The sequence below is a fragment of the Macrobrachium nipponense genome, chromosome 3 (assembly GCF_015104395.2).
Source record: "Macrobrachium nipponense isolate FS-2020 chromosome 3, ASM1510439v2, whole genome shotgun sequence".
NCBI lineage: Eukaryota > Metazoa > Arthropoda > Malacostraca > Decapoda > Palaemonidae > Macrobrachium > Macrobrachium nipponense.
In genome coordinates this window covers 117,054,375-117,065,751 of record NC_087202.1, presented here as the reverse complement: position 1 = coordinate 117,065,751, position 11,377 = coordinate 117,054,375, and the positions used below count along the sequence as shown (strand labels likewise).

The 11,377-nt window shown below is 39.5% G+C and overlaps 1 long non-coding RNA gene across 1 annotated transcript in view; it reads left to right on the top strand.

The window, feature by feature from the left end:
* The first annotated feature begins 2,631 nt into the window (after positions 1-2,631).
* The window catches only part of LOC135221993 (uncharacterized), a 100,497-nt gene continuing 91,751 nt past the window's right edge, over positions 2,632-11,377 (top strand). Inside the window, exon 1 of the long non-coding RNA XR_010316148.1 lies at positions 2,632-3,217. This is a non-coding gene — a long non-coding RNA (uncharacterized LOC135221993). The remainder of the gene's footprint in view (positions 3,218-11,377) is intronic.

The following is an 11,377-nucleotide window of genomic DNA, read 5'->3' as shown; positions in this document are numbered from 1 at the left end:
AACTAGATGTTGTTGCAGCTTGGTGAAAGAAGTGTTCACCAGCACCATATCCGTTGAAACAGCAAAATCAACAATTCTCTCACCCTCTGCATTTCTTTTATCATAGCCAGGGGTTCTCAAACTGTTTAACTTCATGACCCCCTTATGAAGTTTAAAATTTTCTATCAACCCCCTAGAATAACATTTAATAATAATAAAAAAAACAATGTCAGAATCAATTTGAGTAGTATTAGTTTAGTACTTGACAATCAGTATGATAAAAAAAAAGTAACACCTAGTAAAAAAATATGTTTGGAACTTAAGATGTACAATTATCTGTAACTTAATTCTCCGACACGTTAATTATTCATCGACCCCCTATTGACCCCTTGACTATTCATAGACCTCCTTGGATGCTCCTATTGACCTCTGAGGGTCGATATCGACCACTTTGAGAACCCCTGAATTCATAGCCATACCCACCATGTATAAGGCTGATCACATGGTTATTTTGGCCTACGTGCCCCTTCAGATCTCCGCCAGCAACGCATCTTTCACCAGCTGGTACCTTTTCCATTTCCTCCTCTAAGTCTGACTAAAAGCGATCTCTCTCTTCATCTGAGCATCCTATCTGGGGTGCATATGCACTAACGATATTAAAAGTGAAATTTTCAGCCATCAGCCTGATCCAGATAATCCTATCATTTCTTCTATTTACTTCAAAGATTTCCTTTTTCATTTCACTTGACAGAATTATTCCAACACCATTCCTGCCCTCTTTATTAACTCCGCTATGTTTAGCTTATACCCCTCCCCCAGTTCCCTGGCTTTGTTACATTTCCCTCTTGACTCCTGCACACAGAGGATATTTACTGCCCTCTTCCTGTCATTGTACCGACATTTAATGTTCCTACTTTTAGTTCTCGAGCTCGCTTCTTCATCACTCGCCCTTGCACATCCACAGAGTTAGGACGATGTATCTGTGGGTCACTTCCGGGTGACAACCTAGCCCTATTCTCATTCCTTGTAAGACTCATTTCATAAAAGCTCTGGCAGAAGATTTTACAGACGGATGCCCTTCCTGACTCCAACCCTCCCTATTTATCCGGGCTTGGGACCGGCACTGAGTTGGGCTGGCTTGGCCCCCTCCACCCCCCAGTGGCTAGGAAATTACACACACACACACACAGACGCAGACACACACACACACACACACACACACACACACACACATATATATATATATATATATATATATATATATATATATATATATATATATATAAAAGTCATATCACTTTTCCCTGATTCATATACATATATCGAGCTACAATGTCCTTTAATATCTCGCGGCAGTGTAGTAGGTAAAAGCTTTACTGACGTTCCTGGACTTGAAAGGATCCTGGGTTCGCGTCCCGATCCAGGCAAGTCTATTATCGAGAAAAAATTCCCCTTCGGTTAAGCATATATGAAAATATATTAATTCCGAGGTAGAGCGAATTAGATATTAAAGGACATCGTAGCTCGATATATATATATAATATATATTATATAATATTATAAATATATATAGATATATATATATATATATATATATTATATATATATATTTATATAATTATATATATATATAATCTCAAACAAGAACATAAGTCGTGGCGAAATAGGAAGATAAAAGATGGCTCTCTTTTCGTGTTTTACTCGTTTGGTTTTATGTGCAGCCTTCTACAAAGATGATTCCCTCTCTGGCGAGGCCTTGTGTGCTTTCAAAATAGGTTGCTTCTTATATTTTATAGTTGCCTTTTAGTGTTTTCTCGTCATTATCGTAGTTCCTGCAGAATAGGAGGGTCTTTAGTTCTTATTTGAATTTGCCTTCTTCTGGTATGATCTTCATTTCCAGGCAGTATTTTGTTGCAAAGTCTTGGTGCAGAATGTTGAAATGCTCTCTCACGTACTTACAATTTGTTTTAGATTCAAATAGCCCATATGCTTCACTTGCATGTCTGACCACAATATTCATTTCAGGTCTAAAGAATTTTCAAACTTTGCAAGTAGATGCACTCTTAACTATATTAATCGTGAACCCAATGGGTTTCTCTAATATAGAAATGTGGGGATAATATCTTGTTTCTGAAAGTCATGCCTATATCAGGGTTATTAAAAAAAATTTAGATGGTAAATGAGCTTTCTCCCATTCTTTCGTAGTCAAATCTTGATCTTAAGACACTGATATGTTAAAAGGTTAGTTTTATCTATCTATCTATCTATCTATCTATCTATCTATATATATAATATATATATATATATATATTATAATATATATATATTATATATATATAGATATATGTATATATATATGTATATATATATATATATATATATATATATATATATATATATATAAAAGCAAGCGAATACCACAGGAAGATAGATAGGCAGAAATCCAATCGCTCTTATCTTTATTAAAAAATCGTCAAGGAACGTTCCTTGACGATGTCTTAAAAGACGAAAGCGCTTGGATTTTTGCCCATCATCTTCCTGTGGTAATCGCTTATTTAATGAAGTCACGTCCATCTACTGTGATTTTAAGATCTATATATATATATATATATATATATATATATATATATATATATATATATATATGTGTGTGTGTGTGTGTGTGTGTGTGCGTGTGTCTGTGTAAGCAGAGTTTATTGAACGACTTCAGGAAAAAAAACATCAACCATAAACAGATATGTTACCAACGGGCAGTTTACCTAATAAGGTGCTTACGCAATTAACTGCCTTGTTCTTCAAAAACCGGCACTTCCAGAAACAGTCCTGGATGGAGGAAGATCAGGCATTTCACCAAATCTAAAACTCAGTATGTTTATTACCGAGGGTGAAGAAGTTTGTGTGTATCTACAGCGTTATTTAATGCTACTTTCACTTAATTTATACAATGTGAGACGAATGTCACAGGAAAAAATCGAACCCCGAGTTTGAGTGATAGACCCATGGTCTTTCTTAGACAATCGATAGATCTGCGTTTTTATTGATTTTATTTATTACGGTTTGTTTGTGAGGATTTCCGGTCTTTCGGAATGTATAAAAGTACTGAAGATATGGTTTTTATAACGCAATGTTTCAGCAGACTTGCAGAGTTCATCCGGGTCCAAAAGAATGAGGCAGATTACGATAAATATTACGATAAAGTTACGACGAGTTTCGACATCATATTGTGTCTAGATAAAAGGTAAGTAGGCTGCAGTAGATTTGTAAAGGTAGAAATAATTGTTCATAAGTCGTTAAAATTGCTATGTATTATCACGTGACGCATCTGATGTATTAAAGTAAAAACTGTTTAAGTGATCTAGTCTTAAATTTGTCTTCGTATACCTACCTTGTTTAACTGAGTATTGTAAATATTAACAGGTCTTACCATGAGATGTGCTTAGGATTTATATGAGGATCACATGAATATTTCTAACATTTGGGATCAGGTCTAAAACACCATTGCAAAAATGATAGCTTGGTGATCACTGTTACTATTTAATGTGCTTTTTAACCTAGGATCCACTTCTCCGCAGACGCTATGTGAGACCCGAGAACTCAGTTCATCGCAGACATAATTATTAATCCTCGTTCTGAGATTTCTTTTTTATTTTATTAATATTATAAGGTTTACTATATGTTACTGGTCATTCTACACTGTCATAACACCCAGAAAAGAGGTCTTTAATTTTTCAATTACGGCTTGACATTTTCAGTCTAACTGGTATCGAGTGGGCTCTTGTATAATTTTGGATCGCATATTTTGCAGTAAGGCTCCAAAGCAGGGTTGCACAACCTCTGGGCTACTCGGGCCACATCATCAAACATTTTCTAATCGAAGGCCACTAAATTTGACAAAATAATATAATAAATAGTTTGTAAATGTTTGAGGGTAAAAAAACAAAGTTGCATTTCTGGTTTGTTTTAATGAGATTTTTTATAGTGAGGTTCATGCTCAAGCTTTTTTTATGTTAGGGTGGAAATTCGTAGTTGCCAGTCTCAAAACGAGTGCAAATTTGGATCACTTAGCCACTGCGAAAAATTCAATAGATGTTAAGTAAATGGAATTTTTATATAAATATGTACATGAGGTGTTGCCTACAAATATGGGACTTACATTATTGAAAATAAAGAAAGACGGAAATTACGATTTTTGTAATGAACCAGAAAAACAATGCATATTTTTTACTTTTGCAGTAAGGTGTAGAATGTATTTAGGTGGTTCAAAAACAAATTTACATTAATGTGCTCTATTATGAACAGAGATTGACTAAAACCTTCAATGTTTGATTTTGATTATGTAAAAAACAAATATACAAACACAGCAATGTTATTGATATGTAACTGTCTTTATTGTATATGGATAAGTAGTTAAAAACTTTAATGAAATAGAAACCTTTAGTTTTCTCAAAGGTAAAATAAATTATTACAGATGGCTCCTAAAATCTATTTATGGTGACAAACTAAAATCAATAGTAATATATGGATTTATGAAAGAAGTCCTTTAAACTCGAGATAAAATCGAATTATTAGTTATGTATATAACAAATATTACTGTAAAAAAAATTTGTAAATGAAAATTGCGGTTTATAAATACTTTATTGAATTAAATAAATAAATAAAAAAAAAAGATTTGTTCTGGCTGAGCAGACTAGCTCGAATAGGTTTTTTTTTCTTCTTTTTTTTAATCAGTCTCCAATTCTACTGGGTGGTATTTATAGTGTGGGGTTCCGGGTTGCATCCTGCCTCCTTAGGAGTCCATCACTTTTCTTACTATGTGCGCTGTTTCCAGGAGCACACCCTTTTGCTTTAGTCGTGGAGCTACTTCAGCCTCTAGTTTTTCCAAATTCCTTTTCAGGGATCTTTGAATCGTGCCTAGTGTTCTATGATTATGGGTACAGTTTCCACTGGCATGTCCCATATCCTCCTTATTTCTATTTTCAGGTCTTGATACTTATCCATTTTTCCCATTTCTTTCTCTTCAACTCTGGTGTCCCATAGTATTGCGACATCAATGAGTGATACTTTCTTCTTGATTTTGTCAATCAAGGTCACGTCTGGTCTATTTGCACGTATCACCCTATCTGTTCTGATACCATAGTCTCAGAGGATCTTTGCCTGATCGTTTTCTATCACTCCTTCAGGTTGGTGCTCGTATCACTTATTACTGCAAGGTAGCTGGTATTTCTTGCACAGGTTCCAGTGGAGGGCTTTGCCACTGAATCATGCCTCTTTTTGTACTGGTTCTATGAAAGTACCGGACATTCCCTTGCTATGTGGTTTTTGGTCTCATTTTTCGTATTGCACTTCCTACATATAGGAGATGTTATTTCCATCTATCGTTCTTTGAAGATATCTGGTTCTTAGGGAATTACCTTGTACCGCTGTTATCATTCCTTCAGTTTTCTTCTTGGGCTCTCCCATCTGTAGCCATTGCCATGTTTCATTGCTGGCTAGTTCTTTAGTCTCTCATGTATTGCCCGTGCATTGGTTTGTTGTGCCATTCCTCTGTTCTGTTTGTCACTCTCCTGTCTCTGTATATTTCTGGGTCTTCGTCTACTTTTATCAGTCCTTCCCATGCACTCTTGAGCCACTCGTCTTCACTGGTTTTCAGATATTGCCCCAGTGCTCTGTTCTCGAAGTTGACGCAGTCCTCTATGCTTAGTAGTCCTCTCCCTCCTTCCTTTCGTGTTATGTATAATCTGTCCATATTTGCTCTTGGGTGTAGTGCTTTGTGTATTGTCATATGTTTCCTAGTTTTCTTGTCTATGCTGAGGAGTTCTGCCTTCGTCTATTCCACTATTCCTGCGCTGTATCTGATTACTGGTACTGCCCTAGTGTTTATGGCTTTTATCATATTTCCGGCGTTGAGTTTTGACTTGGGTTGCCTTGAGTCTCTGCATATATTCTTTCCTGATCGTGTCCTTCATCTTTTGGAGTTTTATATCCTCTCCTTCCACTATTCCCAGGTATTTGTATCCTGTCTAGTCTGTGTTTGATGTTGCTCCCATCTGTTAGCTTTATCCCTTCAGTCCTTGTTACTTTGCCCTTATGTATGTTGACTAAGGCACATTTTTCTATTCCAAACTCCATCCTGATGTCCTCAAATACAATCCTTACAGTCTGGATTAGGGTATCTATTTCCTTGATGCTCTTACCATACAGCTTGATGTCGTCCATGAACATCTGATGGTTATTTCTGTCGCTGCTTTTCTTAAGTTGGTACCCAGTATCCATCTTCTGCAGTACTTTTGTCATGGGAATCATGGCTACTACGAAGAGGAGTGGGGACAGTGAGTCGCCCTGGAAGATCCCTCTCCTGATATTAACCTCTGCTAGTCTTATTCCAGAGCTTGTAATTATTTTATTCCAGCTGCACATTGTATTTTTCAGGAAGCTGATGGTGTTTTCCTCTGGCCCACTTATTTTCAGGCATTCTATTAGTCATGTGTGTGGTATCATGTGGCTACATTTCCCTTACTCTTGTCTTTCTGTACTAAGAATGTTCTTCCTATGGTCATCTATTTGGGTGCATGGTGATTTGTGATACAATGCTGGAGGAGTTCTGCTATTCGTGGGTGTAGGGCCTTGAAGTTTTTGAGACAGTATCCATGGACTTCATCGGGACCTGGGGGTTTCTAGTTGGGCATTTTCTTTAGTTGGCGTCTGATTCAGTCTGTCATGATCTCAGTGAATCTTTGTTTTATTCTCCCTGTTTCTTCTGCCTTGACATCCTGGAGCCACGTTGCATGTTTGTTGTGTGATACCGGATTGCTCCATATGTTTTCCCAGAGTCTCCTACTTGGTTCGGCTTCAGGAATTTTTTGGCGATTGTCTTCTCCACTTAGTTGGCTGCACAGTCTTTTCGGATTGGTTCAGAATAGTTTATTCTGTTGGTATTATCCCTTATTCTTGTTCATGTACCGCTAATTAGATCTTGTGGGCTTTGGCCTTAAGCCTCTGTTTTACATATTCTATTGTGTTGTTTAGTCCCCTCTCCTGTACTTTGTATTTCTCGTTCAGTTCCTCCCATATTTTCTTGCTTCTTAGCCTCTTTTCTGCCAACTTTCAGTTTGCTCAAGTCAGATCTCATCACCATGATTTGCTTTTTCAGGCGCCTTAGAAAAGGCGCCTGCTGTTTTGGTTTCTGTTGGGTTGGTTGTGCTGGGGGTGTTGGTGTTCGTATCCCCTTCAATTCTGCCCCTAGTCTTGTTCCTGCATATGCCAGGCTATTTGTTACTGTGATACTGGTGGTGTGTATTATTCTCACTATTTCATTGATCTCACCATTTTTCTCCCTTAATTTCTTGGTGTTGTAGGCTTTAATGGAGGGGATCTTTGTTTTCTCTGTTTTCTCTGTATCTGGCTCCATCCATTGTCTGATCTTTTCTACTCATTCCGTCCTCTCTGTTATTTCTTTGGTGTTTCTTCGTGTGTAGTCCCTGTCGTCTCCTGTAGTATCGTCTCTCAGTTCGTCATCTTGTAATTCGTTGCTGTGTGTCATTTCCCTTTCCAGTTCCTCTCTTTCTGTTGGTGAGAGCCAGTTCTTTTTCTTTGTTCCTTATTATTATTATTAAAAGTAATGGCTACTTCAGCAGCGTTACACTCGTAGAGATTCTTTTCTATTTTCTGAATGGCAGCTTTTCCCGTGCTACTTAAACAGGCTAATAGAGTGCCTATAGAGGTCATGATCAAATACTGTGTCAAAATCGGTGCATATATTTGAGTTTTACAGATAAACTATGATACCATAGTCATCAAAGTCATTAACAATATTTCTCTCTCTCTCTCTCTCTCTCTCTCTCATTAAGCTGGCCTTGTGCCAGCATGGGCTTTTGCTCCTAGAGCAGCCCATAGATTTGGTGTGGTGTCTGTCCTCCATATATTTGTGGGTGGCAGCAGGGGGTCTGCCCCATGCTGATCTCCTATTGGCTGGTGGCGGTGAGTCTTCGTTTTCATTGGTGGCTTGAGCCAGGTCTCAAGCTACTTTTGCTGAGTCGATGGTTGTGAAGCTGCAGGCTCTGCAGCTGTCTATACTAACTGAGCTGTGCGGTAACATTGTTGGATGTTGCGTTACGCTGCAGGACCTCACGGCTACTATGATCGTCATTGCCTTCAGGAGTATTTCGTTCAGGGGCGTTGTCTTCCATAGAGTTGTCGTGGTCGGTGGTTTTATTTGCTAAATGAGAAGTGCCTCCAGCAGGCGTAACCGACGGGCATCAGGGGCCTTCCTAATTATTTTGGTGTTCTGGATGATCACATCCCGGGAGATGGCCTCTGGATGCTTGGTACGGGCGTGGTTCTTAATGGCCCCCTCTTGGGCATGGCAGGTGAGTCTCTTAGACAGGGGCATGCTAGTTATACCAACATAGGCGCCACTGCAACTGCAGACTGGGCATGTGTATTGGTATACCACATACGTCTGCTTCAGGGGGTCTCATTCATGCGGGAGGGGTTATTTTTCATAATTAGGTTGCGCGTCCTCCGATTCTGGTAATATGTAATTAAGTCTTGGTGTCGTCGATCGGGATTACATTGTCGGAAATAATCTTCTTAATGGAGTCGTCCTCTTCGCGGTAATGCGAAGTCATGAAGGCTTTATGATACAGCTTGATATTATCCTGGGGGCGGGGCTGCGGCTCTCACTACTGTCCGGGGCTGTACAGACTTCTCTACTTATTAATTTATTCGATCATCCGTTATTTACGAGTAATTGGGAGGCGCGGTTGAGTTCCTGATGAGTGTACTGACAGGTCGAGCAGTGGGAGAGGGCTCTCCTGAAGAGCGCCCTGATGGTCGTGCTCTTGAATCTGGCGGGACACTCGTAGTCACTGTTGAGGCAAAGTTCGAAGTTGGTCGTCTTTGTGTAGACAGAAGCAAGGCCAACAAAATTCTTTTGGCCTTGGGCAGAAGTACGGAGGCCATCGTCCGTCTTACTCGCATGGACGTTGAGTGAAGGGAGCCGATTGTCAGTGCTGTATTAATCTGTGTAATTCAGCTCGCTGTACTGCTGAAATGCCTGACACAGGGCGTCGACTTGAACAAAGATATCGTCGATGTAACGTCTATATCTGTGGGGTTGCTGCATCCTGGCGAAGACTTGTTCCTCCACGGTGCCCATGTCAAAGTTAGCGAAGAGGACTTTCAGTGGGGAGCCCATCGCTACGCCGTCCTTCTGGCAGTACATCTGGCCACAGTGGGTGGAGAAAGGGCATTCTTGGTGTCTCTCCAGCAGCGTACGGAGCGAGGCTTCGGGTATGTTGAGGGGCGCTGTCGACTGACTCCTGTAGACACGCTCAAGGATGATGTCGAAGGTTTCATCGACAGGTACGTTCATAAACAGGGACTCCACGTCCACTGAGGTGATAGTCACGGTGCCAGGGGCGTCCGTGACGACTTCGAGGAATTCTACTGACAACTGCAGGCAGTACCGGCTCGGGACGTAGGGGGTCAAAATTTGATTAAGGTGTTTTGCCAAGGCGTACGTAGGGGCGGGAGTCTGGTTGATGATCAGCCGGAGGGGGTTTCCTTGTTTGTGGGTTTTTATAAATAACCCAGGCTGTAGTCTCCTTGTATGGGCAGGAGGTGGACAGCGTTTGTCGCAGCATTCACTGCGCTGATGACTCCGTTGGCCTCCCTCTTGATGATGTCTGTCGGGTATCTTGTCAGGCGCTCGAACTTGCTCTCGTCGGACAAAATAGCATCCAGCTTCTCGTGGTATTCAGCAGTATCAATCAAGACTAAGGCTGCTGTCTTCTCCGCGCGTCGCACCATGATGTTCTCTTTCTCCTTCAATTCCTTCGCCGCTTTCTTCATCTCCTTGGCAAGGATCCTGCTGGAGTGCGAGCCCCTCTCCGTAAGGGCTTCAGCAAGTAGGAGGGGTTGAAGGGCATCGGTAGTTCTCACGATGCTCCGGGCTTCTAGTTGCTGGATGAAGTCGAAGAGCAACTCGATTTCGAGTCTCTTGTCGTGAGGCCTGGGTCTCTAAATGAAGTGGCAATTAAGACTCAGTTTCAGAATGGCGTCTTGATCTGGGGTGGGGTCGTAATCAGTAAGGTTAATGTATCCTTGGGTTCGTTCAGGGACGCGGAGTTTGCCGCCGTTCAGGGAGATGAGCTTGCGCAGGGCACCTCTCATCCTTTGCTTCATGTCGTCGTCCTGAAGGCGGACGAAACATCTCTCGATGTTCCCGCGGCACGGAAAAAGCCGCTATTCGGAAAAATAGGAAGAATCTCTACAAGTGTAACGCTGCTGAAGTAGCCATTACTTTTAATAAAGTGTGCTTGGGAGAGGGCCTGTTTCCAAGTATATTATTATTATTATTATTATTATTATTATTATTATTATTATTATTATTATTATTATTATTATTATTATTATTATTATTCTTAACAGCTTTTATTGGATTCCTGTCTTGTAAGAATTATGAAAAGTGCCTTCTCACTCACGTAACTAATTTCCTCTCGGAACTTATCATCCAATTTAATTTTCGGAGGCCATCATTTCTTGCCTTGGTTTGTTACATCCCAGTTTGTTTTTTTTTGAGTTTATAGGTTTCATGAATAAATGTTCCTGTGAGTCATAACTGATTTTGAATCGATAAGCTGTCAGTTTCTTCATAAAGGTACAAGTTCCTGCAGTGTAAACCTCATTCATAATTCATCTGATACCCACGATTTTTTTAGCTTCATCAATTCCAATCTGGCGATGAGAAATCCTTCCGAAAGTTAAGACAGTCAGAAAAAGAAGCTTTAAAAATATTAGTTAGAATATGCCTATTAGAACCTGGTAAACAGCAATGAATATATTGATCGTATTATTTCTTGAAGTTGAAAAAAACCCTCTAATAAGCATCCTCGTGTGTAAGAGATACTTGGCGTTATGTCATGGATACGTTATACATTCCTATATAATGCAAAAATTAGTTGACCGTTGATTTTAGCATTGAAATAGTTTTCGTAGTGATGTTACTAATGATGAGTGTATATTGTAAATTCGAAGGTGACAAAATAGATTAATGAACACGAGTATAATCCCGAAAGCACTTGGAAATTGTATAGTTTATGAAATTGAAAATTTAAATAATCTTAAGGTAACAACGTAGATAAACATATTTATAATTCTGATGGTAATCCGCAGTAATACGGATATTCAAATATTATTTAAGGAAATGTAAGGCTATGAATTTTTTCACCAAAGTCCGCGAAGATTTTTATCGACGACACTAGAAAAACAAATCATCTGTGGATGTAATGATCGATGTTCATTACGATAGAGTGCGTTGTCGATCCTAAGTACTAGTTAAATAAAATTCAGTGTTTTATTATCACGCCAGTTATCATTTAACTAAGTTATCATATCA